The sequence below is a fragment of the Pseudopipra pipra genome, chromosome 19 (genome assembly GCF_036250125.1).
Source record: "Pseudopipra pipra isolate bDixPip1 chromosome 19, bDixPip1.hap1, whole genome shotgun sequence".
NCBI classification, from domain to species: Eukaryota; Metazoa; Chordata; class Aves; order Passeriformes; family Pipridae; genus Pseudopipra; species Pseudopipra pipra.
In genome coordinates, this window is record NC_087567.1 from 12210794 (window position 1) to 12236798 (window position 26005).

The 26005-nt window shown below is 57.8% G+C and overlaps 1 protein-coding gene across 12 annotated transcripts in view; it reads left to right on the forward strand.

The window, feature by feature from the left end:
- The window catches only part of RBFOX3 (RNA binding fox-1 homolog 3), a 141660-nt gene that overhangs the window by 18500 nt on the left and 97155 nt on the right, over positions 1-26005 (forward strand). For 4 of the 12 annotated variants that reach the window (XM_064676288.1, XM_064676294.1, XM_064676297.1 and 1 more), the window contains exon 1: positions 14084-14264. The exons of 2 other annotated variants lie outside the window; for them this stretch is intronic. The gene's annotated coding sequence lies outside the window, so the exon portion shown is untranslated. Of the gene's footprint in view, positions 1-14080; positions 14265-14511; positions 14689-26005 lie in introns of those variants that run through there. 6 more of the 12 variants (XM_064676295.1, XM_064676291.1, XM_064676298.1 and 3 more) reach the window with 5 other exon arrangements.

Below are 26005 nucleotides of genomic sequence, written 5' to 3' on the forward strand. Positions count from 1 at the left end.
GATGAGGGGGGAGAAAGAACAAAATGGGATCGGCAGAGAGAGAAGGAGCTGGCATGGGAAGGCAGCTGCTGGGGCAGCAGGACTGAGGCCAGTCAGGGATGTGCCGGACGAGGGTCAGCCTCCCTTGGGGTTTCTGCTGTGTCCCCAGGATGGTGGTGTTTGCCTCCTCATGCCACAAGTGGGGCTGCTGCAGCCCTTTACAGAGGGAAAAGTGGGAGAAGGAATCGCTCCTCGTCCTCCCCATCGTGCCCGGCCCCCCCCCACTGCCGGAGCCTCCTGGCTGCCGCCGCTCCAGTTCCAGGCTCTTTGCTCGCAGCCTTCTTCATCTGCATCTCTTTCTTGTTTCCTTCATTATCTCCCCAGTCTAACCCTGCACCATGTCATCCTCATTGCACGGCTCCTCCCTCTCCCCAGTCACCACATTACTGCAGCAAGGACTCCCTTTCCCATCTTTTAGTCTCAGCGCCGTACATAAAAGCGCTCTGATGGCCATGGCGTGATAGCAAAGACAGAACTTAATTTCACAGCATTTTCATATAATACTCCATAAAACTGAACAAATTTGCTGGAGTCCAAATCCATCTCATTATGCAGAGTCATTGGAAGGGAGCTTTTCCATTCGGGGCCTCAGCGCTCAGTGAGGGGATGGTACAGAAGAAGGGGAAAATAATTAATTAGGTGCTGCTCTGGATCTTTGATCCTGCCTCACAAGGCACATTAAATAAACGCCTGGCTCATGAATAAACGCTGCACTAAGCCCTGTTGCCTGGCCCCACACAGAAAATTTTCAGTGAGGCTGAAGGTGTGTGTGGGGAGACCCTTGGCCTGAGTCTGTGCCCCGGGAGGAGGAGATGGAGCAGGGCAGGTAGGAGATAGATCATGGACTGCTCACCTGGGCAGGGGAGCAAGAAGCCTTGAGGAAATATAAGATGTGGCTTTATTCCCTGGCATCCCCCAGTGTCCTGGTGTGGAAGGAGTGCTGGCTAGAGCTCCTGTGCCTCGATCAATGGTAGTGCTGCTGCCCAGGGCAGGACAGTGCAGGGCCAGGCAGGTGGATTAAAATTGCAGCAGCCAAGGGAGAGGAGAGAGCTTGCTTCACCTCATGCTGTTAATTAATCTCAGAGCCAATGAGGATGCTCTCATCTGGTCTTTAGTTAATCCATAACCCAGAAATCCTCAAATTATGTCATTTGTTCAATACAGATGAAATTAATTACTCTGGGAAATAGGCAACAAGTTGCATTTCTGATGCCCCTTATCACATCATCAGATCTCCAGAGCTCGGTGCAGCCGCAGTGGCAGCGGTGGGACCACCTGCAGCCAACATGAGACACAGCAGCACCTGATATAAACCTGCCCCAGCGCTGGGTCTCACCGGGAGCCCTGGGCTGGCTCTTCCCGGGGCCAGGGAGGCTCTGCAGGATCGCTGGTGGTGCAGAGCCTGGGCAGTGATGGAGATGCTGAGGAGCCTCCACCAAGGGCTTAATGCCCTGCCTCGAGCCCACTGCTCCATCCCTATTTATTGCCTCTTATTGGGGTCACAGACACAGCTTGCAGGGCTTCCTGGGGGACCCAGAGGGAGAGACCACCCCCCACCCTGCAGCCTTCCCAGGGCCTGTCCTCTTCCCCGGTGCTCTGTGTCTGCAGGATGTGTCCCTCCACCCTGTGACTTTGAGGCAGTGAGGGGAAGGTCCTCATCAGGATGGATCAGAAGAGCTGGGCACGGAATAGCAGTGATTTACTCGTTATTGGAGTTGTTGTGGGCAGGGAGGGCTGGGATGTGCGAGGCAGTGGCAGCGCTGCGGGGTGGGAGCGTGGGGCTGGCCCGGCCCTGTGGGGGCTGCCTGTGCAGCTGGGAGCTTCTGTGGATGGGTGGCCAGGGCAGGCATTGCCTTTCTGCCAGGAGAGGTGGTGTGATCACCCAGATAAGTGTCCCCTCCATGAAGAGGGAGCTCACCCACATCCCCACGGTGGAACTGGCAGAGAAACAGCCCAGTACTGGGAATGCCCTCTCAAGGGTGGAGCCCTGGCACAGCAGGAGCTTTTGCCTGTGCCAGCTGTCACTGGTGCCCCTGACACCTCCAAATTCCCCTCCTTAGCTAGGGCTGCAGCCTGGAGATGAGCCTGCCTTCCTGGGAAAATGCTCAGGGGTGTTTGCTGGAGCCTGTTTGCAGGAGCCCTTGTGCCCCAGCTCAACCATGGAGAGCACTAAAGGTGATTCCCAAAGGTGTTAAAGCCACACACTCAGCCTGGGTGTGCTCTCTGCCCTTGCTGCTCTGATGTGCAAGTGGCTGGTGGCTCTGAGCATCCCACAGCACATCCCAGAAAGGCTTTAATGACAGGCTGTGGCCAGGAACAAGCTCTGGTGGCAGGATGAACCCCTGGGCTGGGCTGCCTGCACTGGGGGACCCCTCACCCCCTCTCCCTGCTCAGCTGGGGGTCTGTAGGGAGCCCTGACCCCTTCCTGGAGGGAAAGCTTTACTGTGAGTGGTTAAGGCAGGTACCAGCTCACACACAGCTAACACAGCAAGAGCTGTTTTAACAAAAAATCCATAGTGGTTGTTTGCTAAAATGGCTGTAATGAATTGAAAAATATGACAAGCTGATCAAGGCAGCTATTGGGAGGCATCGGGACCCCCAGCCCAGCTGTGCAGCTCACCCGGGTCACCTGACACGGTGGAATCCTTTTGGAGATGAGAGAAAACGTAATTTCTCTCTGCCCTATCCATTTAAATAAATTACCTATTAGATTAGCTGCACTTAAAATAAAGCAAGAAATCAATCCCCCTGCCTGGGCTGCTGTCAAAGCCTGGTTTGTACCACAGAACCTGTAATTGCCAGAGGTCCCCGTGCACGGAGAGCGGCCGGAGGTGAGGGGCTGTGGGGGCTTGGGCTGTGCCTGGGGGGCAGAGCAGCAGAGGTACCCCTGAGGAACCTCACAGGTCAGCTCCCACGGGCACCCCAGCTCGTGTGGGCAGCCCCGTGCCAGCCTGGCAGCAGTGCTGAGGTCAGGCTGGCTGCTGGGATCTCCCCACACATCCCTGGGGGTTGTCACCTCGGAGCACTAAAAGCTCTGGAGCAGGGGGATGGTTTTATGTTGGATCCCACTGCTCCCACCACCCCCAGTTTGCTTCTCTGAGTGGGTGAGCAGAACCAGAGCCCTGCCCATCTGGCAGAGAGGGATGGAGGCAGGGATGGGGACAAGAGGCAGGAGAGATGGAAGCAGGAGGCAGGGATGCAGGCAGTGGCAGATGCAGGAGGCAGGGATGTGGGCAGGGACCCCTGTGGGGAGCTGGGCAGGGCAGGATCCCAGGAAGTGGCGCAGGATCCCTGGAAGGCAGGGCAGATATCAGGAGCAGCCTTTCAGACATGGCTGTTCCCTTTGTTTTTTTCCTGCTAAAACTGCCGCCCTGTGCAAAGCTGCTCGAGCTCCTCGGATAAATTAGCATCCAGGGGATTGTTTTCCTCTACATTTTGTGCAGTTGCATAAGAGGGAGGAACAGAGGAGCCCAAGGAGCAGATTGCTTTGTAGAAGCATGAAACAGCCACAGCCAGAGCTGCTGCCTCTGCTGCTGCCAGAGCTCACGCCTTCAGCTGGATGAGGCTCTGGCGTGGGAGCTGGATGGAGCTGGGTCAGCGTGAACAGGACAGGGGAACCAGGGACTCTTCCCAGCATGGCTGGTCATCTCCCAGCTGTTCCTGGGTCTCCCAGTTCGTGGGAAGGCCATGACCAGCAGCAGCAGTGCCTGCAGGCAGCCCAGCCCCATCCTCCCTGCCTGGAGCAGCCCCTGCCCGCTGCTGCTGGTCTCTCTCTCCTCCCCTGCTCAGAGGGGACTGAGAAGCTCCATTGCAGGGAATCCCAAGGAAGCTGGTGTGGGAGCTGCAGGGGCTTCCCAGCAGGTGCCATTCCCAGCATGAGGAGGAGGAGGAAGGTATCAGTATCCACTCAGCTGCCTCTCCCTGACCTGACCCCATTGATTGTACCGATCCCACTGTGAGGAGATGTGTGAAGGGATCAACATACAATCAATGTTCTTCAGCCCAGGCAGGGGATGAGAGTTCTGTTTAACCCTTCCCACCCCCCACTGTAGGTCCTGGCACTCCCCCAGGGCTCGGGGGCTCCTGCTCAGGTCCCCCTGGCTGGGCTGGGCTGGGCTGGGCTATGTGTCCTGCAGCTACCCACAGAGAGACAGATGGCTCCTGAGTTCCACTGTTCCCTGCTGAGCCTGGCCCACCCCATCCTGCCTGGCCTCTGCCTTTGGGTGACCTCCCAGGGGGATTTTCCTGTGCCTGGGCAGTGTGAGCGATGCCAATGTGCTCCTTGGGCAGCACTGCTGTGCCATGGCCTCCCAACCCTTCCCAGCCCTTCCCAGATGGGTCCAGTTCAGTGCAGGCTTGGCACAACCTCCCTATACACCCCAGCATTATTGCTTCCCCTTCCTGTAAAACCCCAGAGAGGAGCCAGGAGTGAGCAGGGGGGAAGATGGAAAGAAAAGGTGGGGAGGGGGAAGACCCAAAGAGGCTGGAAAGGTGAAGACCCTTGGGGGGGGAGGGAAGAGGAGGGAAGGGGCTGCAGAGCCGCCGGGCAGTGCAGGGATGCTCGGGGAGAGCAGCCGGGGGGGCAGGAGCTGCAGAGCGCCAGGGGAGCGCTGCTGTAAGTGCTTTCATAACCCTCAGCCAGAGTGATTTTCTGAGGCATAAGTGATGGAGGTAAATAGGATTATCTCACAAAAGGGACCAGCGAAATAATAAACATCCTCATCCAGCACAGCCTGGTAGGTGCGTGGGGGTGCGGGGGCAGCTCCGAGCACAGCCGGGGCCGTGGGAGCGTCACCCGCAGAGCCCGTTCTGGAGGATGGGGCTGAACACGAGTCCTTGGCACGTGGGGAAGCTGCTTTTCGGGCCCTGGCCCAACTATCCAGCTCCTCGTGAGTGCAGAGCCGTGGCCGCGCCGGGCCAAGTGGTGTGAGGGTGTATCTGCTGTGAGCTGGTTCCTGCGGGAGGGCTCGGGGTGGGTGCTCAGCAGGTACCTGGAGGTGCCACTGCCGAGGTACTGGGGCAGGGTGGGCACAGGGATGTGGCGCTCAGTGCAGTGCAGCAGCACGTGCCCAGGTGAGGTGTTTGCATCAGGATGGGACCACGTGTGGGGAGAGGGAGCAGGTCGCCAGCCTGCATCCCTCGAGAGGAGGTTGGGACCTCCTGTGCTGTGCCCTGCCAGCTGCCACCAAGGGCTCTGGCTTTTCCTGCTGCATCCTCCTCCATCCCAGAGCCCTGCACAGCCCCCGTCAGCTGGGTCTGACAGAGCCCTGCACGTCTCAGGGCAGCTGTGAGGGGAGGGGGAGCAGAGTGCTGGGAGACCCCTCCAACAGGCAGGAGATAACAAAGTGGGTCTGACTGGGAGAAACAGAGCCATGGCAGGGTCCAAGGGGTTGCAGTGGCCACTGGCAGGGGACACACTGCTGCTGTCCAGTGGCTGCCTGCACTCCACAGGGATCTCCTCGGGATGCTGCAGTTCTGAAGGCACAAAAGTCCTCCCTGACTTTGTTAAGGTGACAGACTGAGTCTCCTCGGGCAGGAAGAGGCCCTTTATCTGCATTAACAGGCTGAGATCTGATGGGAGAGATGAAATAGCTCAGTCTCCTCCCCATCACTCACCTGAGACTCTGACAGAATTGCCACAATTAGGAAAATTCACCTCGAAGCTTCATCTGTAAAGGACCAAACCATGAAGAAACGTTTGGCCCAGAGGGAAGCAGAGGAGGAATTTCAGCTCCCTCTCATCTTTCATCATTTGCCTTCTCCAGCTCCTATCTTGGCAGCCCCAGTATTTTGCTTTGTCTCCTTCAGGTGACTAATCATTAGACTAATTAGTTGCTAATCAATGTTTAATTAAAATGTAGCTGTTAATTACTGGAGGTGGTACTGCAGGTTGACTATGAAGTGTTATGGAAACATTTTTAAGGGCAGTTCACAGGGAGCTGGCCCCCCTCCCTCGGCTCGGGGCTGTTCCAGGGTCCTTTCCCCTGGGAGGCTGCTCTGGGCTGGGACAGGAGCTGTAGGTGTAGCACACCCAGAGCCAGCTCCTCCACCTGGGACCAGCCCGTGGTGCCGGTGGCTCTGGAGCATCCCTGATGCTTCCCATGCAGCAGCCAGGGGTGGAGTGCCTGGGCAGCTCTGGGCAGGGGGATGTCACTGGCCTTAGCTGGGACGCAGCCAAAGCAGCATCCTGGTGCCCTGCTCCGGGCTGTGAGCCCCTCACTGTGGGAGCTCTATGAATATTTGGGATGCTGGTGAGCATCTGGCCAAAATCCCAGGGCAGGAGTGTAGCTCCCACTCCTGTTCTCCCTGCTCAGCCTCTGTCTGTTCCTGTAAACCCCTCTGAGATCTGAGGCCAGCAGAGATGGAGACAGAGACTTCATTACCTGCAAGAGCTGTGAGGTTCTTCTTGCCCAACCCATTGGAAAGAGCAGTTAAATATTCCATCAGCAGTGGTATGTAGGTCACCCAGGTGTGTGCTGCCTCCAGGTACTGGCTCATTTCAGCCCTTGGTGGGGAGTCTGTGTCTGCTCATTAACTCTGTGGCTGCTTACTCCTCCCTGTGTCCTTCGGAGCAGGGGCTGCCCATGGATCTGGGGGCTTTGTGCAAACCTGGGGGGTTCTGCAGGGCTGGGAGTACCACATCTTGTTCAAGGGCTCTGAACCCCCTGTGGCTCCATAGAGTGAGCAGGGACCTCACCCTCCTGGGAGAGGGGGCAGGAACCCCCAGGGCTCCTGTGCACAAGAGCTGTCCCCCCATCTCATGTCCCCTCCTCGGGCCTGTGCTGACCTGGGTGCTGTACACTTGCCAATGCCACCATTTACATTCTCCCTCTTATATTCCTTATTTCACTTCACTTGTCATTTTATGGCTCATTTTAATTTCTTGAGCGCAGACCTGCAGGATAACAAGGTCTGGTGCTGCAGAGGGTCCTGCAGCAGACAGGGTGTCTCCATCCAGCTGGAGACACTGGAGCACAGCTAATGTGCCTGTGTCTGGGTCAGGCAGTGCCGTGTCTGTCACCTGGGGAGGAGCAGAGAGGAATTGCTGAGGCAGAGAAGTTGGGTGGCTGAATGGGGCTGGTGCTCAGACTCATGGGAGAGCCAGCTCCCGATGTCTATGCTCGGTGTATCCCTTCTCCCTCCCCAAAAAATAGGCCCCTCTTTGGGGGCTTTGCTGTGCCCAGTGGGGTCCCTGTCACCCAGACAGCCTTTGCTGCAGGGCTCAGAGCACCCCCAGAGCTCTGGACTGAGGCACTGGAGAGTCTCAGCCCTGGTCAGGGTGATGTTCCTGTCCCAGCTGTCCCTGTGCCCCCCTCCAGCCACGGTCGGACTCGTGTCACTCCCCACCTTGAGTTCCTGTGCCTGAGCACGGGCTGGGGGAGGCAAGGGTGTGGGTGCATCTTGCTTTGCTCGATGCCACTGGATGTGTTTTTTGGGGGAAAAAAATTATCTTTTTCCCCCTGCTAGTTAGAGGAAGATGCTGACAGCGGCCCAGGGGTTGGGTGGTTCGGATGGTGACAATGCAAGGGACGAGCTATGTTTAGAAATAATTGCTTTGTCTCTCACAGAGGTATTAGTGCCTCCGTGCTGGCAGCTACAGGAATTAGCTGGAAGTTTTGGTGACACAAATACAGAAGCAAAATTATTGCTACTTATCATCACTTTCATGTGTGTGAGGGGAAGAAGACATTATCAGGGCAGAGAGAGGGAAACAGGGAGCCAGAGGGACTGGAGCTGGGGGTCTCCAGCACAAGGCTGGCACGTCCTTGAGGGAGCCCAGACTGGTGGCTCCGGCTCCACGGAAGAGATGTTGGTTCTGCCGGGGCTCTGTGCACACTCACAGGGGACCCACAACACTGAGGCTGTGGAATGGCACTTCCTGCAGCTGGTTTGGCCCAAGGGAAGGGGGATTGTGGGCAGTGGCTTGGATGGATGGGATCTGGGGCACGTGGGGTCCCCTGCCCTGAAGGAAGGCTTGGGGGTCCTGGAGAGACCTGGCCCCCATTGGCTGTTGTGGGGCTGGAGGAGCAGGAGGCCAGAACTTGGGGCCCATTGAGAAGTGATCTCTGGACTTCACTTAGCAGCAAGCAGAGTCTGACATTGGGGTTCAGGAAACTTGTGAAGAGCCAAGGGAAGGAGCTGTGCTGTAGGGAACAGAGTGGTTCTGGACGAGCGTGGCTGAGCTGCGTCAGGCAAACTGGCTGTGCTGAGGACATCACTCCTGTGTGTCCCACCCACTGCCCAGCAGAGACAGGAGCCCCCCCGAGCCTCCCTTTGGGATGGGAGACCCCACCCACATGGGCAGGAAGGTGGCTGATGGCATCCTACCTCCAACCTGGCACCCTGCATCCCTGGCACTTGGCATTCCACATCCTGTCTCCCCTCTGGCACCCTGCTGTTTTAGGGATGAAGGCCAGAGAGGGCACAGAGGTGGCCACGAGCCCTTGGGACCAGGAGGGTCTCTGCAGCCAGGAGAAGCTGAGTAGCCATGAGCACGGAGCGTGGGAAAACTCCGTGGTGGGATCCTCCTGGAACACAGAAGGTGCTCAGGGCTGATCTGTGTGAGCAGCACCACAGGGATGCACAGCCAAGGTGAAGGTTCCCTGTGACAAAGTTCTCCTTTCCCTGGATCCTGGTGTGGCCAATTCAGGCTGCTCTTTGGATGGAAGAGCAAACTGGGGGTGTTTCAGAAGTGGCACCTTTTTGGGACTAGCTGACAGTGTAAGGTCACAAGCTGAAGGCCCCATGGGATGCGGGTGCTCACCAGAGCAGCGGCAGCTCTGCGTGGAAGCAGTGGTGGATGGTAACGGGAGGATCCTCCCGCAGAGGAGACAACAGAGCCCCTTGGGAGGCTCTCTCCGTGGATCGCGGAGCTGCTGCTCCGTCGGGAGCCCCCGAGGGTGTGGCCGCGGCTCCTCTGACGCTCCTCTCCCGCTGTTTGTTTCTCCCCGGCTCCGGCAGCGCGGTTCCCACCGGCAGCGTCCTCCCCCGTCCCTGCCTGTCCCTCGGTGGCTGGGCTGCCTCCGAAAAGTAAAGTTGAATGTTGGGAAGGAACAGATCTCTGATGAAACAAGGCCATTCATGCTTTCAGATATTAAATTCCATGCAGAATATTAAATAATTTCCTCTTCAATGATCCCGGTAAATTTAATTAGCTCTTGTTCCCCCGATAGAGTTGTCGCTGCCATCCTGACGTGTAGGAGGGAGTGAAGGGGAATGCCTCTCCAGTTCTCAGCATCACCTCCCTGCTCCAAGCTAAGGCTCCTCCAGAGTCACATCCCAGCTCCAGCTGCCGTGGTGGGCAGGAGGGAGCTGGGTGTGGAAGCCCTTTCCTCTCAGGTCCAGCTCCCAGTGTTTGCCTCTGGGATGACTTTGAAGGCAGGTTTAGGAGGTGGGCTCAGATCAGCTGTGCTCAGGAGATGCCATGAGCTGCTCTGCCCAAAGGGAGAAGGGGCTGGAGAAGAACCTGGGGAAGATCAGCAGCATTTTGGGTGATTGTCCAGGGCCTTTTCTGTGGCTGCTTGAGAGCCAGGTCCAAGAGGAAGGATGGGAGTTACACAAGTGTTTGACTTTCAGCTGGTGGTGATTTTGGTGTTGCTGGTGATTCTTTTTTTTTCGTGATTTGTGGTTTGTTTTTTAAAGTTTTAGAATATCAGAGCAAAGAGGGGAAAAAAATTCTCTTTGCGATGGAAGCGACTAATAGTGGGTTATAAATGAGTCCCTGGCACGGTTCATTAACTGCCATGACATATTGAGGGCTGGGAGCAGTGTGATACCAGCAAATCAATTCTGAATTTCATCTGAGAAAGAATATGGGTAGGTTGGATCATGCAACATGTTACCAAACATTCCTTCTCAGCCGGAATGGAGCTGCTCCTCTCTCCCAGTCCTGCTCCTGCTGGGCTGCGGCGCAGAACACGAAATAAATAAATAACCAAGCACCTCATTTACCAATGATTAATTTGCATAATTAGTGCTGTGTCAAATCACTTCACCGAGGTGCAAGGCATGCTCTGCTAAGGTGTTTGCATGGACATCTTCCCAGGTTTCCCCAAGCTCACCTTATTTCACATTTAACAGACTCCTAAGGATGTCACATTGGTGTTGCTGGGATTTCATGGAGTTAAAGGGAATGTGAGAGCTAGGGGGGGCTGCAGGGCCAAACCCCTGCCAGCCTTTCCATGCCCCATTCTGGTGCTGGAGCAATGCCCTTCCCTGGAAATATGTGTGGCAGTGGGTGGCTGTAGTCCCAGAGCCAGGGATGAGCTCAGCCCGAGCTCTGCTGTGGGCACAGACCTGCCAGCTCAGGCCAATGCCAACTCCTTGGAAAGGGGCAGCAAGGTGGTGGCTGAATCCTGGCTGTTCCATATCCACTTGCTGCTCACCGTGACTGCTGCAGGGATGCTTTGGGAAGGGGCTCAGAGTGGGCAGCCAGGGATGGGGGCAGAGGCAGCGATGGGGCCTGAGCTGGTGCCCAGGAGTGGGAAGCCAGTGTCCAAGGGCTTGGCAGCACTCGCTGCCACGGGTCCCTCGCTTTTCCCAAGGCTTTGCCTCTTTGCAGGGTGATTTCTGTCACCGAGTGCTGCTGATGCCGCAGTGCCCATCACTTGGCATTGGGGCAATCCCAGCAGTGGGGCTGGCGGTGCCTCCCCCATCTACCTCCTGCTCTGGGCAGGGACCCAAGGTTCAAGCACAGGGGTGGCTTCAGGCTCGTTCCTGCCACTGGAGCAGGGGAAGTGCCTGCAGGTGAAGTGTCCATCGACGCCATAAATCCATGGAACGCTCTGAAGCCGTAAATCCGTGGAATGCTCTAAAGCACGCAGCGCTGCAGGCAGCCCCGGTGACATCCCTGCTCCTGCTCCCTGTAATGGATATCAGATTGTTCTCCCGATCTTGGCATTGTTTCAGTAATTGACTGATGCAGCACAATGTTCACTGATTTAATAAGTTTGTTAGTGTAATAGGGGCTCAGGATTTTGCCGTTAATGTGCAATGACAATTGCATTGTAGATTTGCTCATTATGTTGCATAACTTAGCTATGAAATCTATCGGAAATTATATTTAAAAAAGCATTATTGCAGAACCCATCAGCATGGCTCTCCCTGCTCCCCCTGTGGTGCTTTGCAGGCTGAGTGTGTCCATTCAGCTCCTCGCTGGGATTGGACATTCTGCTTTGGGTTTTTGGGGTCAGGGTATCTGATACTTCCCAAAAAAAACAACCCTGGGTCCTGCCATGTCATCCCACTATCTCCATTGCAGCCAAGGGTGGTGCAGGTACCTCGTGTTCTGGCAGCTCTCTGGGGAAAGCTCCAGCTGGCACTGTGCCCCCAGGCCCTCTGCCTGCACCGGTGGAACAGGCACGGGCACCTGCACTGGCAGGTGAAGCTCCTGGCAGGGCCAGGCTTGAGCTGTTGGGGCTGTGTCAGGGATGAACAGGCTGCAAATGTCCCATTTTCAGGCAGTCATGAAGAGGGGCTGGACATGCTTTGGGCACTTCACCGTTGAGGGTCTCTGAGAACTGTGGGGGATGATGAGGGAGGGCTGTCACCTCCTTGTCTCTCTGGTACTGAGTGGCCTCTGTTGCCTCGTGGAGATTCCAAGACTGGCTGCTTGGCACTGCCCTGACAGGGACACGATGCTCAGCCCCGGGGAATGAGGGGATCCCCAGTGCTGGGGCTGTGCTGTTCCACGTTCCAGCAGCTGCGTTTAGGAAAAACCCCAGATGGAGCCACAGCAGGTCTTGTCATCTCTGTAGTCCAGCCATGGTTCTGAGGAGGAAAACCTCTTCTTCCTTAAAGATAAAAACAGACCAGCAGCAGTAATTTAAACAACTCTGACTGCCTCCAAACAAAGGCCCTGATGGCAAATAGGCTGTGAAATCAGCTAAGCAAAAAGGAAAAACATATTTTTCCCAGAGTAATACTTGTCCTCCTGGTTCACAAACAGCCTTGTGCTGTTTCCAATGGCTGCTCTTCCCTCTGCTGCTGCTCTCACATGTCCTCGGCCATGATTCCCCACCTTCTCCCTCCTCCTCCTCTGCCACGCCGGGTTCCCAGGCTTGCCCTCCTGGAGGCCCCCGGCAGGTTCCCCTGGTGGGTTCCTCTGGGTGGTTTCCTGCTCAGGAGCCCCGGAAGGGATGCCTGGGCTCAGGCCCTCTCCAGCAGGTTGCCTAGCAATGCCAGCATCGCACAATCCCGGTGCCACATCGCCGCCTCTGCGCTGCTCACACGCACACCTCCCTCTCACACGGCTGCACCTCCGGACTGGGGACCGGTTTGCGTTTCTAGGAATGGATGTCAGCCAGGACCCGGCTTGGAGGCTCGAGATGCAGGGAAGATTTTGCAGAGCTGAGCTCTCCTGCATTCCTGGCTCCTTGTTCTCCAAATCTGCTGCCTAAAGCATCTTCAGCCCCAGTGAGGCGTGAGGAAGCAGCACAACGGGGCAGAGCTGGGAGTGGGCCTGGCTGAGCACTGCCTTTGTCGGGAGAACAAGGGCTGCTGTGCTCGGCACCGGGGCTGCCGCGGCCCCGAGGGCTAAAAATACACCCGTGGATCATACAAAATACATGTGGGGATGGGAGAGGCGCAGGCCATGCATTCATAGTCCTCACTCACGTTGTGGCTCCTTGTAACCCTGATGGTTTTCTCTGGAGTGTTCCTCAGAGCCCTCTGGAAGGAAGGGAAGCTGTGTGAGGGGAGGGGAAGCAGTGCCTGTTTTTGGGGCTGTAGGTGGCCTCTGCAGGAGACTGAGAACGTCTCAGAGATGACCCTGTGCTAAGCTTGTAGAAAATAAATGCTGGCTCAAGCACACTTGTAGGTATTCCAGATATTTCTCAGGAAATAGAACTTGAGGAGCTTCACCACCGTTTTAACTAACGGGAACCACAAATAAATAATTTGAGCTGGAAAAAGCTGCTGAGCCCCATCCAGGAATGCTGTCAGGTCTGAGAGGAGCAGGTCACTGTCACTGCACTGTGGCTGGGGGGGCTGGGGGGGCTCAAGGGGACTCGGCCACCCAGTATGAGGGACCCGCTGCCAGAACAGCCACCGCTCATGGCTTTTTCTGAGATGGGATCACCTGGTAGTGAGCCCAGGAAAGGGCTGAGAAAGACCTCTGGCAGCTCAGGGTCCGACAGTCCGATAGCGCAGATCTGCACCACTCTGCCGGCTTCCCAGGGGAGGAGGTGAGCAGCAGGAAAACGGGAGAGAGCCGGGAAAGCCAGAGGTCTGCTCTTGCATAACATCCCAGGAAGCTTCCAGCTGCGGTGGGAATGCCCGGATCACTGCCCACAGATCCTTAAATGGCACTGAAAGAGAAGGAAGGGTAAGGGGCTGAGACAACACACGGAGCTTTAGTGAGTCTGGAGGATGCTACAAACCTACATCCTGCGGGCTCCCGGCACTGCCTTGGGTTTCCCAGTGTTTGCAATGAGGAATGGAAATTCCCTTCTCTGCTGCTGTCCTGCCAGGGGCTGAAGTGGGCCTGGGCATCCCACCCAGCGCCCAGGTGGATGCACAGTGATGGAATCAGTGTCCCGATCCGGGCTGTCCAGGGGTCTCTTCTCCTGGCCAGCCGCGGGGCCGCAGTGCCCGGTGATGCTGAGCTCAGGAAGAGATGGGGAGGGGGCCCCGGCAGCAGGACCACAGCCACAGCTCCGCTCCCAGCCGGGGCCGCTGCCGGAGGCTCGTTTTTGGGGGAGAAACAGACAAGCCCCGGCTCTGTTCTGGCGCGGCGGTGGGAGCGTGTGCGGAGCGGCCGCCGGGCACGCTGCGGGGGGGCAGCGGGGCCCGACCCCCCCATCGCGCTCGGGTGTCCCCGCAGAGGGAGGGGACCCCGGGCGGGGGGCGGCAGCCGCGGGGCGGGGCCGGGGGCGGGCGCGCGCGCCCTCGGCGGCTCCGGTGGCGCGGGCGCAGCCGCGTGCGAGGCGGCCCGGTGAGCTCAGCCCGGAGAGCCCGGCCCGGTGAGCTCAGCCCGGCCCGGTGAGCTCAGCCCGGAGAGCCCGGCCCGGTGAGCTCAGCCCGGAGAGCCCGGCCCAGCCCAGCCCGGAGAGCCCGGCCCAGCCCAGCCCGGTGAGCTCAGCCCAGCGCGGAGAGCCCGGCCCAGCGCGGAGAGCCCGACCCGCCCCGGGCTGCCCCGGTCGCCGCTGCTCGGGAGATGCCGCTCGGCGGGCGGGGGCCCGCGGCCGCGCTGCGCCTCCGCCGTCGCGGCGGGGACCTCTGAGCGCGTGAGTTACCGGGGGCAGCGGCACCGGGGGGGGAGCGGGGGGGGCGGCGGACGGAGGCGGCGAAGTTCCGCCGGGGCGGCCCCGGGGTGGGGGGGAATGTCCACCGGGAGCCTCCCCGGGAGTCGCATCGGCCGCCCCGGGGCGGCGCTGCCGGAGCGCATCCCGGGGGAAGGCTGGCGGGGCGCGGGGGAGGCCGGGGCGGCAGCGCCCACCCCAGCGCCGGGCGGCACCCGGTGTGCGCCGGGACCGGCCGCTGCTCGGCAGCCCGAGGGGATCCGCTCTGAGCCGGCCCCGTCCAGCGGCAGCGTGGAATGTGCGAGGGGGCCCGTTAAGTTTGTGTTAAAGATTCGTAAGGGATGTCTTAATTAGGGGCAGCTGTTAGCAGGAACATGGCGCTAATTACCATCACAGCCTCTGGATGAAGGTACGTCGTAGGAAAAAGTTGGATGAGGTGAGATGGAGTCTGGATTAATGGGATGGATGAAGGAGGAGGAAGAAAGGGTCCTGCTTGGGCTGGGTGAGCCGTGAGGCAGAGCCAGGCGAGCGTGGCAGCTCTCCGTGGGTTTTTCCTCTCCCGAATTCCTGCCCATCTCCAGGAATTTCGTTGCAAGACAAGCTTGCTGTGCTGGCATGTGCAGGGTTTGTGCCTGGGGAGGGGCGGGTGGATGGCGAAGGCCCCTCGGGGTCACCTGGGTTGTGCGTGTGGTGTGTGTGAATGCCCAGCGCCATTATCCAGGCAGAAATGCCCAGTGCCGTTCTCCCGGTCCCTGGTGGTGTGCGTGCCAGGAGGCTGCACCGCGCACATCACTCACAGCGTCGCCTCCAAACGCGCCAAGGCAGATCTGAAGTAAACAGCCGCGGCGTGGGGGTCCAGGCCGAGGTGCGGGGCAGGTCTGGCACGGGCAGCAGGTGCCTGGAGCCGGGGCAGGGACCTGTCCCTCCGGCCAGAGCAGCCTGGCGAGGCGTTGGCAGTGCCCGGGTATGCGCAGGTGGAGGGATGGGGGGAGCAGGGATTTCTCAGCTTCTCACTCCAGTGAGCGTGACATTAACAACCCCAGCTATTTTCGTCCGCCTTTGGTGAAGGTTTGGCACTGGCTCACTGCCTCCAGAAATGCCTGGCATTGGGGCAGGGCAGCTCCAGCCAGTGGGTGCTGTCCTGGGGGGCACAGCCCCGTGTGGGTGCAGGTTACCACGTGCTGGAGGAGGCTGCAAGGTCAGGGAATACCTTTCCCTCCTAATTGTGCCCATCGTTCTCTGGGATGTCAGGGGCTCGTGGTTCATCTCTCAGCGTTTTGGGGGTGTATCCTGCTGCCTGGTGGTGTTTGCATTCCCAGAGCCGGAGGCCTGGCCATGCTGGGGTGCTGTGCTGGGTGCTGCACAGAGATGAAGGCACTCTGCTTCCCAGAGAGCTTCCTTCTTTCAGGCTAAAATGGTTGAGGCATGATAAAACCTCACAAAGCAAGAAATTAAGGCTGTTTTTCTGGATAACAGATGGAGAAAGAGCCTGGAGTTGATCATTTTCAGGGAGGGCTGGTTGCGGTGGCTGGGGCTGGCAGGACCTGGCTGTTGGTGGGAGCCTGTTCCTGGCTCCGGGGAGCGGTGCCGAGGCTCTGCTTGAAATTTCACGGAAGAAACTGAAGGGGTTTTTATCCCTCTCCACTGAAGCGGTCTGTGGGATTGTTCAGCACCGCAGAGAGCCCTGGCACAGGGCACAACCACGGCTGCAGCAGCAGGTGAATCTCTGCCGGGCTTGTGCTGGTTCCTTTTGGGGACAGACAGACTGGGAAGCCCCTGGCCCAGCAGTGGCAGCTCTCCCTCCTTCCTGGCAGTTTGGGCACCCCACGTCTATGGGGACAGACATCACAGAACTGAGGCACTGAAGGAGCTGTCACCAACAGACAGCTCCCCAGGAGCCTGCTCTGCACGAGGCTGGCGTCCCTCATGGGCTTGGCTGCAGGGCTGTGGCCATGCCTGTCCTGTCCCTTCCTGCCCTTCCCCGCTGCTCCCTGGGCCGACCGGGATGTTCTGGGATGTTTTGGGATGTTTTAGGATACTGACCCTTGCTCTGCCTGATGCTGCCTTTGGAAAACTGTCTCCTCCAGCTTTCCTCTCTCAGACCCGTACACTCCACTCACACAGTCCCTCTGTGGCAAGGGCTGGGATTTTTCTCTTTGCCAGTTGCAGTGTTTCTCCATCTCCTATCACTAGAATATGTCGTCCTGAATTACCAGGATGACATCCCGAGCACTGGGATGGCTGAGCAGCCTGTGCTAGTGGCAGAGCCTGTCCCTCCACTCAGCTGCTGCCGCTTTGCCACCCTGCCCTGCACAGCAGGATTCCTCTTTCCCAGCGGGGATGGTATGGTTTAGCTCCTTTGCCACGACAGCTGGAGGGGAGTGTGGGAGTGGAGGTTGAGCACACACTGGCTGGCTTTGGGCACTTGGGTCCCTCTCAGTCCCAGTCTGGAGCAGTTCAGCAGCACGGGCCGATTCACTCCTTCGGTGCATAAATAAAGGTTTTCAGTTGTGCAATTCCTGAATTAGTTTGTCGGCACAGTTCTCAGCTGCTCAGCTGACGGTGAATAAATCCCTCTGAAGGTTATTGAGATAATAAAAGGCATGAGGGAAGTTCCGTAATTTATTTGAGTTCTCTTTTAATTTACAGCCTTACGGGGTGAGAGCTCAGTGGATAATGAGTCCTTATGGCTGATCTGCTCTTTTCCAAGGGCCGTGGCAGAGGAAGAGGAGCTGGAGGGGAGGTTCGAGCCAGGGGGAGGTGAGGGGGTTGTGCTGGACACGCTGCAGCTGTAGAGCTGTGGCCGAAGCCATGTGGTGCTGGGAGCCTGGAGCTCCCTGGCATCACCGCAGAGCTGCCGCCAGCCAGGAGCTCTTCCATCGGGATGTTCCGTCCCTGGCTGGGCTGGGATGCTCAGTGCTACCGACAGCAGCTTCTCCTTCCTCTCTCCTCCTGCCATACAGGCAGCGGCTGCTGCTGGTGCCATTCCAGGGCTTTCTGCTGGAATCGTTTGAGGTATTTTGGGATGTACATTCCTGCAAATTAATTGACAGGCTGAGATACCAGATGAGGAAGCAAAATCGTCTTCTCTGTTATTTCGTTAGTTATTGAGATTACAGTTGTTTTGAACCTCTAATAAACCAGTCTGAAGGCAGCTCTCCCCTTCACTCTGATCACACGTGGATGCTCCAGGCATCCCTGTCTCTCCCCGACTAGACAAGATTGAATTTCTAACGGGTAGAAACGAGCACAGGAGTGTGGGATCCCTTTTCATGTTCCATTATCCCCTGTGGATGTGCCCCCCTCTCCCTGCCAGGCACAGCGTGTCCTGCTCAGAAGCTGAACCTGGTTCTTCTCCCGTGAGCGTCCTGGGCAGTGGCTCTGGAGCTTGGTCCCTGCTGCCCTCGTCACCTGGGTCAAGGGCTGAGAGGTTGGATCCTGAGCGGGAGGAAAGGGATTCCTTGAGGGAAAAGCTGGTTTCTCCCAGTGTTTTGCTGTTGGTTTTCCCAAGTGTGGAAGGAGGCAGGTGCTCACGTGGGCCCTGCCAGGCTGCCCGCATTCCCCTTGGTAAAAAAAAACAAAGGCTCTTGGAATCTGGGCTGGTGCTGCTGTGGGGATGTGAAATGCTGCCCCAGGGATGGGGATGGTGACTGCTGAGCCCCTGCTAGTTCTGTCCCCTCCTGGCTGTGCCACAGTGCCCAATGTGCCTGGCTCTGCCTGGGCAGGAGATGGGGGGGAAATAGGATTTACATATATAAGAGATCCTGGACTCAGTGGAGTTTGAGTGGAACCGCTGCTGCTCCCTCTGGGCAATCTGATGGATCCAGGTTTTCTGAAACTGGGAATCTGGGCAGTGGCCTGAGAGCTGTAATCTGCCAAAATCATCTGGAGGGATCTGTGAGCAGGGTGTGCATCCAGAGAAACAGAGCAATTGAAGCTGAGGAAGCCACTGCAACTGGAATTTATGGAAGTGATAAAACAACTTTTGACAACAGGCTCAGCTCCTGGCAGCTCCTCTGCAGCAAGAGAGAATATTTTCCTCCTGTTGGATCGATAAACAATTAATTCTAAAGCAGAAGCTGGAGCAAAAGGGAGAGTTTTCCAGGCTTCTAAACTCTTAATCAAGCTCAGGGTGAAACATAGATGTGAGAATCTGAGACCTGCTGATAAAATCTTGACCTTGATAACGGGTTCCTCAGTTCCTGGACCATGGATGATACTTCCTTGGCTGAATAAATCCTCTTGTAAATATAGAACTTGTTCCCAGATATTTATGCTGCCAAAGCATTTAATGTAGCTTTACTTAATAATCTGCTTCAAAATGCTGAATTTCCCCCCACATTTTAATTGAATTCTAATTTCCATTCAGAATAAGCTTAAATTAAATGAGTTTAAAAACATAGTAAATAATGCTTATAATTCACTAACTCTTACCATAAGCTGTGAAAATAAAGACTCCAAATAACCCTTTAAAGCTGCTCGTGGTGCAGCCCTCTCTGTAGTGAAAAACCTGGCATCCTTTGGCTAAATGTGATGGTTTTGGGATTGGTGCCCAGCTGGGCTCAGGAGCTCTCAGTGCTGTGTTCTTTGGGGCTCAGGCTATACAGGGGCAGGAGAGGGGAGTTGGGGGGTCACAGCACTGCTGTTCCTTGTCTCCAGGTTTGGGAGGCCCCTAGTCACTGCTGACAAACCTTCAGCTCTGGCAGATCCTCCAGAAGCCTTTGCTGCTGTGACTTCTGGAAATGGGGTTTTAATGGCACTTCCCCTGCCCGAGCTGGGGTTTGGCTCGCTGATGGGTCTGTGCTCTCAGGCTGTGGGTACACACAAGCACAATCTGTTTGTGGGCTGGGAGGGTCTTTTTGCTCTCTGGGAGTTATTAGGGTTGTCCAAGAGTGTGTTTTGCAGTAAAAAGGGATTAAGGATCTCTCTGAACCTGTGCTTCAGGTTCTGGGCAGGGAAGGCATCTCTGCTGCTGTGCTGTAGCAGGCACTGAGGGGCAAGTGCTGCTGGGGGCAGACACTGGTTTGGCTGCTTTCTGGCCCAGGGATGGTGACCCCCAAGGACGGGGTGTCACTGCCCTGGTGCCCGAGTCCCTCTCTGGAGGGGTCAGGACTGAGGGCTCCACGTGCAGGAGTTCAGCACATGGATGGTGCTGGAGAACATCACCCTGCACCGAGGGGCCTGCGGGCAGCCCTTGGCATCTGCTGCAGCCCCCCGGATCCAGACCCAGGAAATGGGATGCTCCCATGGGCAGTGCCATGGTGAGAGGCAGTGTGCTGCGTGGCATGGTGTGGCAGCAGCACTGGTGGGGCTCTCCCTGCCTGCAGTGTTTGGGGTGCAGCCACCTGATGAGCCATGAGCAGGCAGGTGCTGCCCAGGAGGCTCTCACCAGCAGATCCCTCTGGGAAGGTGCTTCATGGACCATGCAAATCCCAGCATGGAGAGGGGCTGAAATTGTTCCACACGTAGCCAGGGTTTTTTTAAATAAAGCTCTCTCCAGTATATTGCAGGAGTAATTAGGAATCCTGAGCTGGTTGGATCTCAATCTTTATAGCAACACAGCTGATAAAGCATGATTCAGGGACCTCGTTAGCTTTTTTTAAAGAAGTTTTTATTTAACTTCCGTGAAGTTGCCATGGTTACCCCTGTGCATGGCTTCCCTGCCTCTCCTGCCTTGAGTGCAGCTGCCAGTGCTGAGAATTAAACATCTACATTTGGAGCAGCCACGGCCTCCCCCTGCCACCATCCTGGGTTCCAGGAGCCTTATCCCTTTGCCCACCCTGGAAAAGGCATTTTCAGCTCCTGTGCTTGAGCTGTGTGACGTGCTAAAGCCCAGTCTGGGTTTTCCAAGAGCTTTCCTCCGATGCAGGCAGGGAAGGGGCTGCTCCGTTGGTGCCACTGGTGACAGGTGAACTGGCTCAGCAGCACGTGGGATTCCTGTGATGTGCCATGGTTGTGCACTGCTGTGCACTGGCATAGCCTGTGATGCTGCCACTGCATGACACAAAGCTCCTGTGGGGCACAGGAGGCTCCTGGTCTGCCTGCCCAGCCCCAGTGGGATGGGAAGGGGATGGGAGGCACTGGGAGCAGGGACCAGCACCCCAAGTCCCATCTCACCCTGTGGTTTGGCTGACAGGGCCTCGCTGTCCAGGAGCCAGTGAAGGCAGAGGGTTTGATGAGGACCAAACCAGTCCCCTGCTGATGCAGCACCTGGAGGTCATGGATGCAGGCACAGGGAGCCGAGGTGGGGTATGAGATCAGCCCATTTTCATGATAATGGCCATGGCATAAGACAGTGACAGAGATGTTTTGTGATAACGTGCCTTGAGCCAGACAAACCCCAGAGCCTGGGGAGCCAGGGAGGCAGCAGTGACCCCCCAGCCCAGTGCTAGGTGCTGGAGAGATTCTGGAGCCTCCAGAAGGGACAGTTGACATTCAAGAAGCTATTGGATGGGAAGGTGAAGCTGTGCTGCCTCCTGCCAGTGCAGGGCTGTGATCTCTGCTGGCAGGAGCTCCAGGGCTGCCGGTGCTTGGCATTGCTGCTGTGCTGCTTCCCGGCCCCGCTTCCCATCCCCGCGGTGCCGGACAGGTACTGAGGACCCTGTGCTGGGCTGGCAGTGGTGGCCATCTGTCCGGGCAGGGCTGGACTCTGTCCTCATTCTGTCAAAGTTTTGTCAAGTTTCCCCCCCCCCCGCTCCTTTTGGCGTTTTCAGCAGCGGAGGGTGGGAGGGTGCGTGGGAAGTGGAGCCGCATCAGAAATAATCCTGCGCGTCCGGGGTGCGAGCGGCGCTGTGGGGCGGCTCCGCTCCCCCGGCCCGCCCTGCCCGGCTGCTCGCCGCGGCCACAAAGGCCCCGGGATGAAGGAAGCTGCTTTTATTTGTTTGTCTCCCCTGTCTTCCTCCTCCTCCATTCCTTTATTTCTCTTTTTCCTTTTCCGTTTTCTTTCCCGATGAAAGATATTCTTGCAGTGTCAAGGCAATGTGACCTGGTTCTGTAATAAAGAGGAGGCTTATTAGAATTAAAGCCCAACAGTGTTAAAAAAGCAATCTTTGCAAGATTGAGGCCATGAGGGAATTGTAAATTCTCAGCAAAGACCTCATTTAAAGACTGGGATGAAAACACATGCGCACGCACACACTGAGGCTTGGCACCGCGAGGGCACGTCTGGTTTGAAGAGAATTTGGGGAAGGACGAGGGATTGGAGCAGTGCTCCGGTCCTCGTGGCTTTGCCTGGGATCCTCCCGTTGGAGAGGCACGTTGGTGGCTACGCTGGCTCAGTGAAGATCCCTCGAGTTTGGGTTTGTTTTCCTTGTTCCTCTGGGGACACCCTCCGCACAGCCCCCCCTCTCCTGCATCCCCACTCGGCCCCTCCCGGCGCGGCCGCCCACCCGCGGGAGGTGGGAGCGATGGCAGCCGGTGAGTCAGGGCTGCCCGGGCTCCCCGGGCTCCCCGGTTCAGCGCGGGGCTCCCCGGCTGCTCCCGCGGAGCTTTCCCGCGGGGTGCGAGGGGTGCTGGGTCGGTGCCAGAGCCGGTGGGGAGAGCCGGGATGGGGTGTCCCTTCCTGGGGCGAGCTGTGCCGGCTCCGTGGACCCCCTGTTCCGGCTCTGGTGGTGTGTTTTGTGTGCCGGGGGTGCCCCCGCACATGCGGGCAGGGCTGGAAGCGGCTCCCGGTGCCCCGCAGGGCAGGCGGTGCCGTGGCGTGGCTGTGGCTTTGGCCTCATCCTGCACAGAATGCTTTTCCCTCCCACATGACCTCTCACTGGTGCCCAGGGAGCAGCCAAGTGTGCTGCGGTGCTGGGGAGAGGGGCTGCAGTGGGCAGCGGGTGAAGGGACCCCACTCCCTCCTCTCCCTCCTGTTTTCTCCGGGGCTGCATCCCCGTGGCTGTGGGGAGCGAGCGCAGAGCGGCGGAGCTGTCGGCGGAGGAGCGATCCCCACCGGTCCCCGTGGTGGTCTGTTGTCGTGATTTGCTGTTATCTGTGTAATTAGAGAGCCGGCTCTCCTGGCGGGGGCTCCGCGGCCGCTCCGGCTCTGAGTGCTGCGCACACCTGCGGTGCGGTGGAATGAGCACATCTCGAGCGGCAGAGGGAGGGCTGACACGTGAGTGTTCGACAGCTCGTGGCCTGAGGTCGGGCTGCGGGAGCCTGTGCTGTCCAGCCGAGGGGAGGGGGCTGCTGGCAGCTGGGGACACAGGGGCTCCTGCTCAGCGATGCCCGAGGTCAGTGGGGGCTCTCGGGGATGCGGATGCTTAGAGCCAGTGGAGCCAACTGGCCTGAGCCTGGTGCTCCAGGGAAAGAGCTGCCACCTCCACGGGTTTGTGTCCTGGTGCCCGTGGCTGAGGCTCCCCCACTGCCTGGCCTGCCAGGTCACTGGTGAGCCCTTCTGCTGGGGCACCTCAGACCCGGCTGTGCCGCAGGGACGAACACACGATCAAAGGGTGTTTTCTCCCTGGTCTCAGGTGTGGGGGGACAGACAGGGCACTAGGTGGCTGTGCTGTGCTCCCAGGGTGGATGATGGCAGTTCAGCTGTCACCTTTGCTGTCACTCCTGCTCCAGGATATTTACAGTGAGCCGGAGCCGTGCCCAGCTCCGCTGCCCTGCGCTGCTGCTCCTCGGTGCATCTTGCAGAGGGGTCTCCTAGAGGGTTCCTTCCTGAGGGGATGGGAGCAGATTCCTACCCTGCTGCCTGTGGCCCAGCGGCCAGGCAAGAGCTGCTGCTGCCACCTCTCCCTAACGCACTGTTAATTTAATGTCTCGTCCAGGAGCCTTTCCTGCAGGATAAATGGCCTTTCCATCCAGAGCCTGTGTGAGTTACTCTGACGTTTTGCTCCTGAGTAGATGTGTGTAGAGGAGCTGGGTATTGGATTGGTGAGAGACAAGAGAAGCAATCTCTGGGAGGCCATCAATTTGGATTAGGCTTTGTGGGCTGGGATGGAGGGTAATCACCATCCTTCATTTCGGAGAGGTAAGAAACAAGTCAGCTTCTTTATGGATCATTATAGCTGCAGCAAGAATTGCTTCCACCTTGGCCATGGCACAGATCCCCGCTGGGCGCAGGGGGTGGAGGAGGGTGTAAAGCTGAAAGAAGGAGCTGGCTGTGGCTTTGGAAGTATGAGCCAGACTCTGGCCTTGCTATGGAGCTGGGTGTTGCCTCCATGTTCCTTCCTGGATGAGATGGCTCTGCCAGGGGTGCTGTATCCCTGCCTCCTCCCATCTTGGGTGCTGAGTACCTGAGTGGGAGTCAAGGGAGCAAATGCTCCCTGTTCCCCAGGAAATGGGGTTTGGATCTGTCTGGAGGTGAGATCACATCCATTCCCCCTGTGGTGCCTCTGACCTCGGATGGGCTTCCTCCAGTTGTGCCTGCTGGTGCAGACTCCTTGGTGGGTGTTGGAGTTGCTTGTTGACCAGACCTCAGTATCATCCCCTGGCACATCACCGTGGCAGGGGGACCGGCTGCTGCCCAGCTCCATTGGCACCACATTCCCCCGTCCCAGTCCTGGTGCAAGGCCTGGCTCTGTTGGCACGACGTCCCCCTGTCCCAGCCCTGGCAAGGGCACTGTTGGCACAGCATCGTGCCATCTTCGGTGAGGGGCTCAGCCACTGCCCGGCCCTGTTGGCACCGTGTCCCCATCCCAGCCCGCCGTGGCAGGAGTTGCAGCATTCCCGGCCCCCGACAGCTCCCAGGCATCCTCCTCCTGCCTTCCCAGGCATCCTCCTCCTGCCTTCCCAGGCATCCTCCTCCTGCCTTCCCAGGCATCCTCCTCCTGCCTTCCCAGGCATCCTCCTCCTGCCTTCCCAGGCATCCTCCTCCTGCCTTCCCAGGCATCCTCCTCCCGCCGCCGCGCACGCCCACGCGGCAGCGATGAAAGGCTCGGGCCGTAAACAGGGGAGAGGAGGAGGGATGGGATGGAAATGGGGCAGCGGCCGAGGTGGGGGAGTGCGGGTGTGGAGCTGAACCAGCCGAGCTGGTGGGGCTGGAGCTGCTGCCACCGGCTGCGGTGGGAGCTGCTTGAGGCCAGCAGGGAGGAGAGATCCACTTTGGCCTCACCGAGTGGAGGCCTCCCCTCCCTCCCTTTTGTTTGTACTTTTCTTTTCTTTTTTTTTTTTTTTTGTATCTGAGTGCTTCATTTTCCAGAAGCTGTCATTTTACATAAACCTCTCAGCGAGGTATATCCATTCCCACTGCCAAAATCTCCATATCAAACACTTGTAACACGCCGCTGAACTGACAGCCCTGCCTGTACACGCTCCGTGCCTTTACAAAGGGATGCTGCGTCGGGGAAGGATATAAATACACGCTTTGGAATGACACGCAGCGCGCTCGCTCGCCAGCTCGCCCTGCCCTGCTCTCTTGCTGCCCAGTTAAAATTTATCTGCAGCCTCGGCACAGGCACCTGCAGCCCTCCCGGTGGCACCCCGGCACCCCCAGCCCTGCCAGCAGCCCCGGCTCTGGGGTGGGCGGTGGGATGCAGGTGGGCAGCTGCCATGCCAACAGCGCTGCTGCTGCAGCAGGCGCAGGGCTCGGGTGTTGTGTGCGTCGAGCTGTGGGTTTGGGGGGCAGGAGACCCCTGGCAGCGATTCCCGCAGCTCCTGTGCGTGGGAAGCCTTTGCTGGAGCCTGGGAGCTGAGTGCTGGCTGCAGTGGGTTTGCCGCTGCCCAGGTGCAGGCAGGATGCTCCTGCCTGTCAGGTGAGGGGCTGAGGTGCCAGTGGGGCACAGGGGGACCAGGGGCCCCAGCGTAACTCATACACTGTGATGCAGCAGGAGTGGAGCTGCTTGACCTGAAACTCTCTCCTTGCCTTAAATCCCATTTCAATGGGAATAGGGACAGAACACATTAAGCGATCCAACTGCTTCCTTTTCAAAGGAAATTATTTTCTTCTGGATGAAATTCAAATCCAACCCCAAATCCCTGTTTCTTTGTAAAGGAGAAAGAAGGAAATGCAAAACCCGCTCCCCACCCCCCAAGTCTATCAGTCTTGCATCTGATGAGCAGAACCATTCCTGCACGTCCTGGGATTCCCTCCCTCCTCGTTGCACAGTCGTCGGTGATGGCGTTGTAGCCTCGTGCTGTCGCGCTGGCTGTGAGCGTCGGCTCTTCCCCAGCATGGGATGTGGTTATCCAGGGAGGCAGTGGGGTGCTGGAGCAAGTTGCAGGGGAGGGGGCTCTTCTTGAGCACTGAGAGCTCAAGTGGTCTCTCACTCCCATGGGGCCACCACTGCCCTTGTACCATGCTGGCCGGTGATGTGGCTGTCACTGGCAGGGCCGTACCTGTCACTTGCAGTGCTGCACTTGGCCATTTCTGTCGCTCTTCCAGATGGGGACCACAACGTGGGAAAGATGAGAATTATTTTTTTTTTTTATGTAATACCATCAAAATGGTTTTTAATTGAGTTCATTTTGGCAAGTTTGATGATAAATTTTTCAGCACTTCAGCTGGGAGAGATGGGTCTGTGCTCGGCTCCTTCACTTCCTGCACCAGGGAAGTTCCAGGACTTGAGATGTTTATGGGCTGTGGCTGTTTCCATCCTCAGGAATCCTCTGAGATCTCTGTTCCTAGCTAAGGGGATGGTGACACACATATGGGGAAGTGTTCTGTGTGTGTCCCCAAAGCTCCCATTCCCCCCAGCTCTGCTGCTGCTGGGGGATGCAGTGGTGCTCTGGGTCAGACCTCTGGAGACCCAAGCCCAGCCAGGACTGCTGGTGGAGGGTTTGCTGTGACTCCCAAC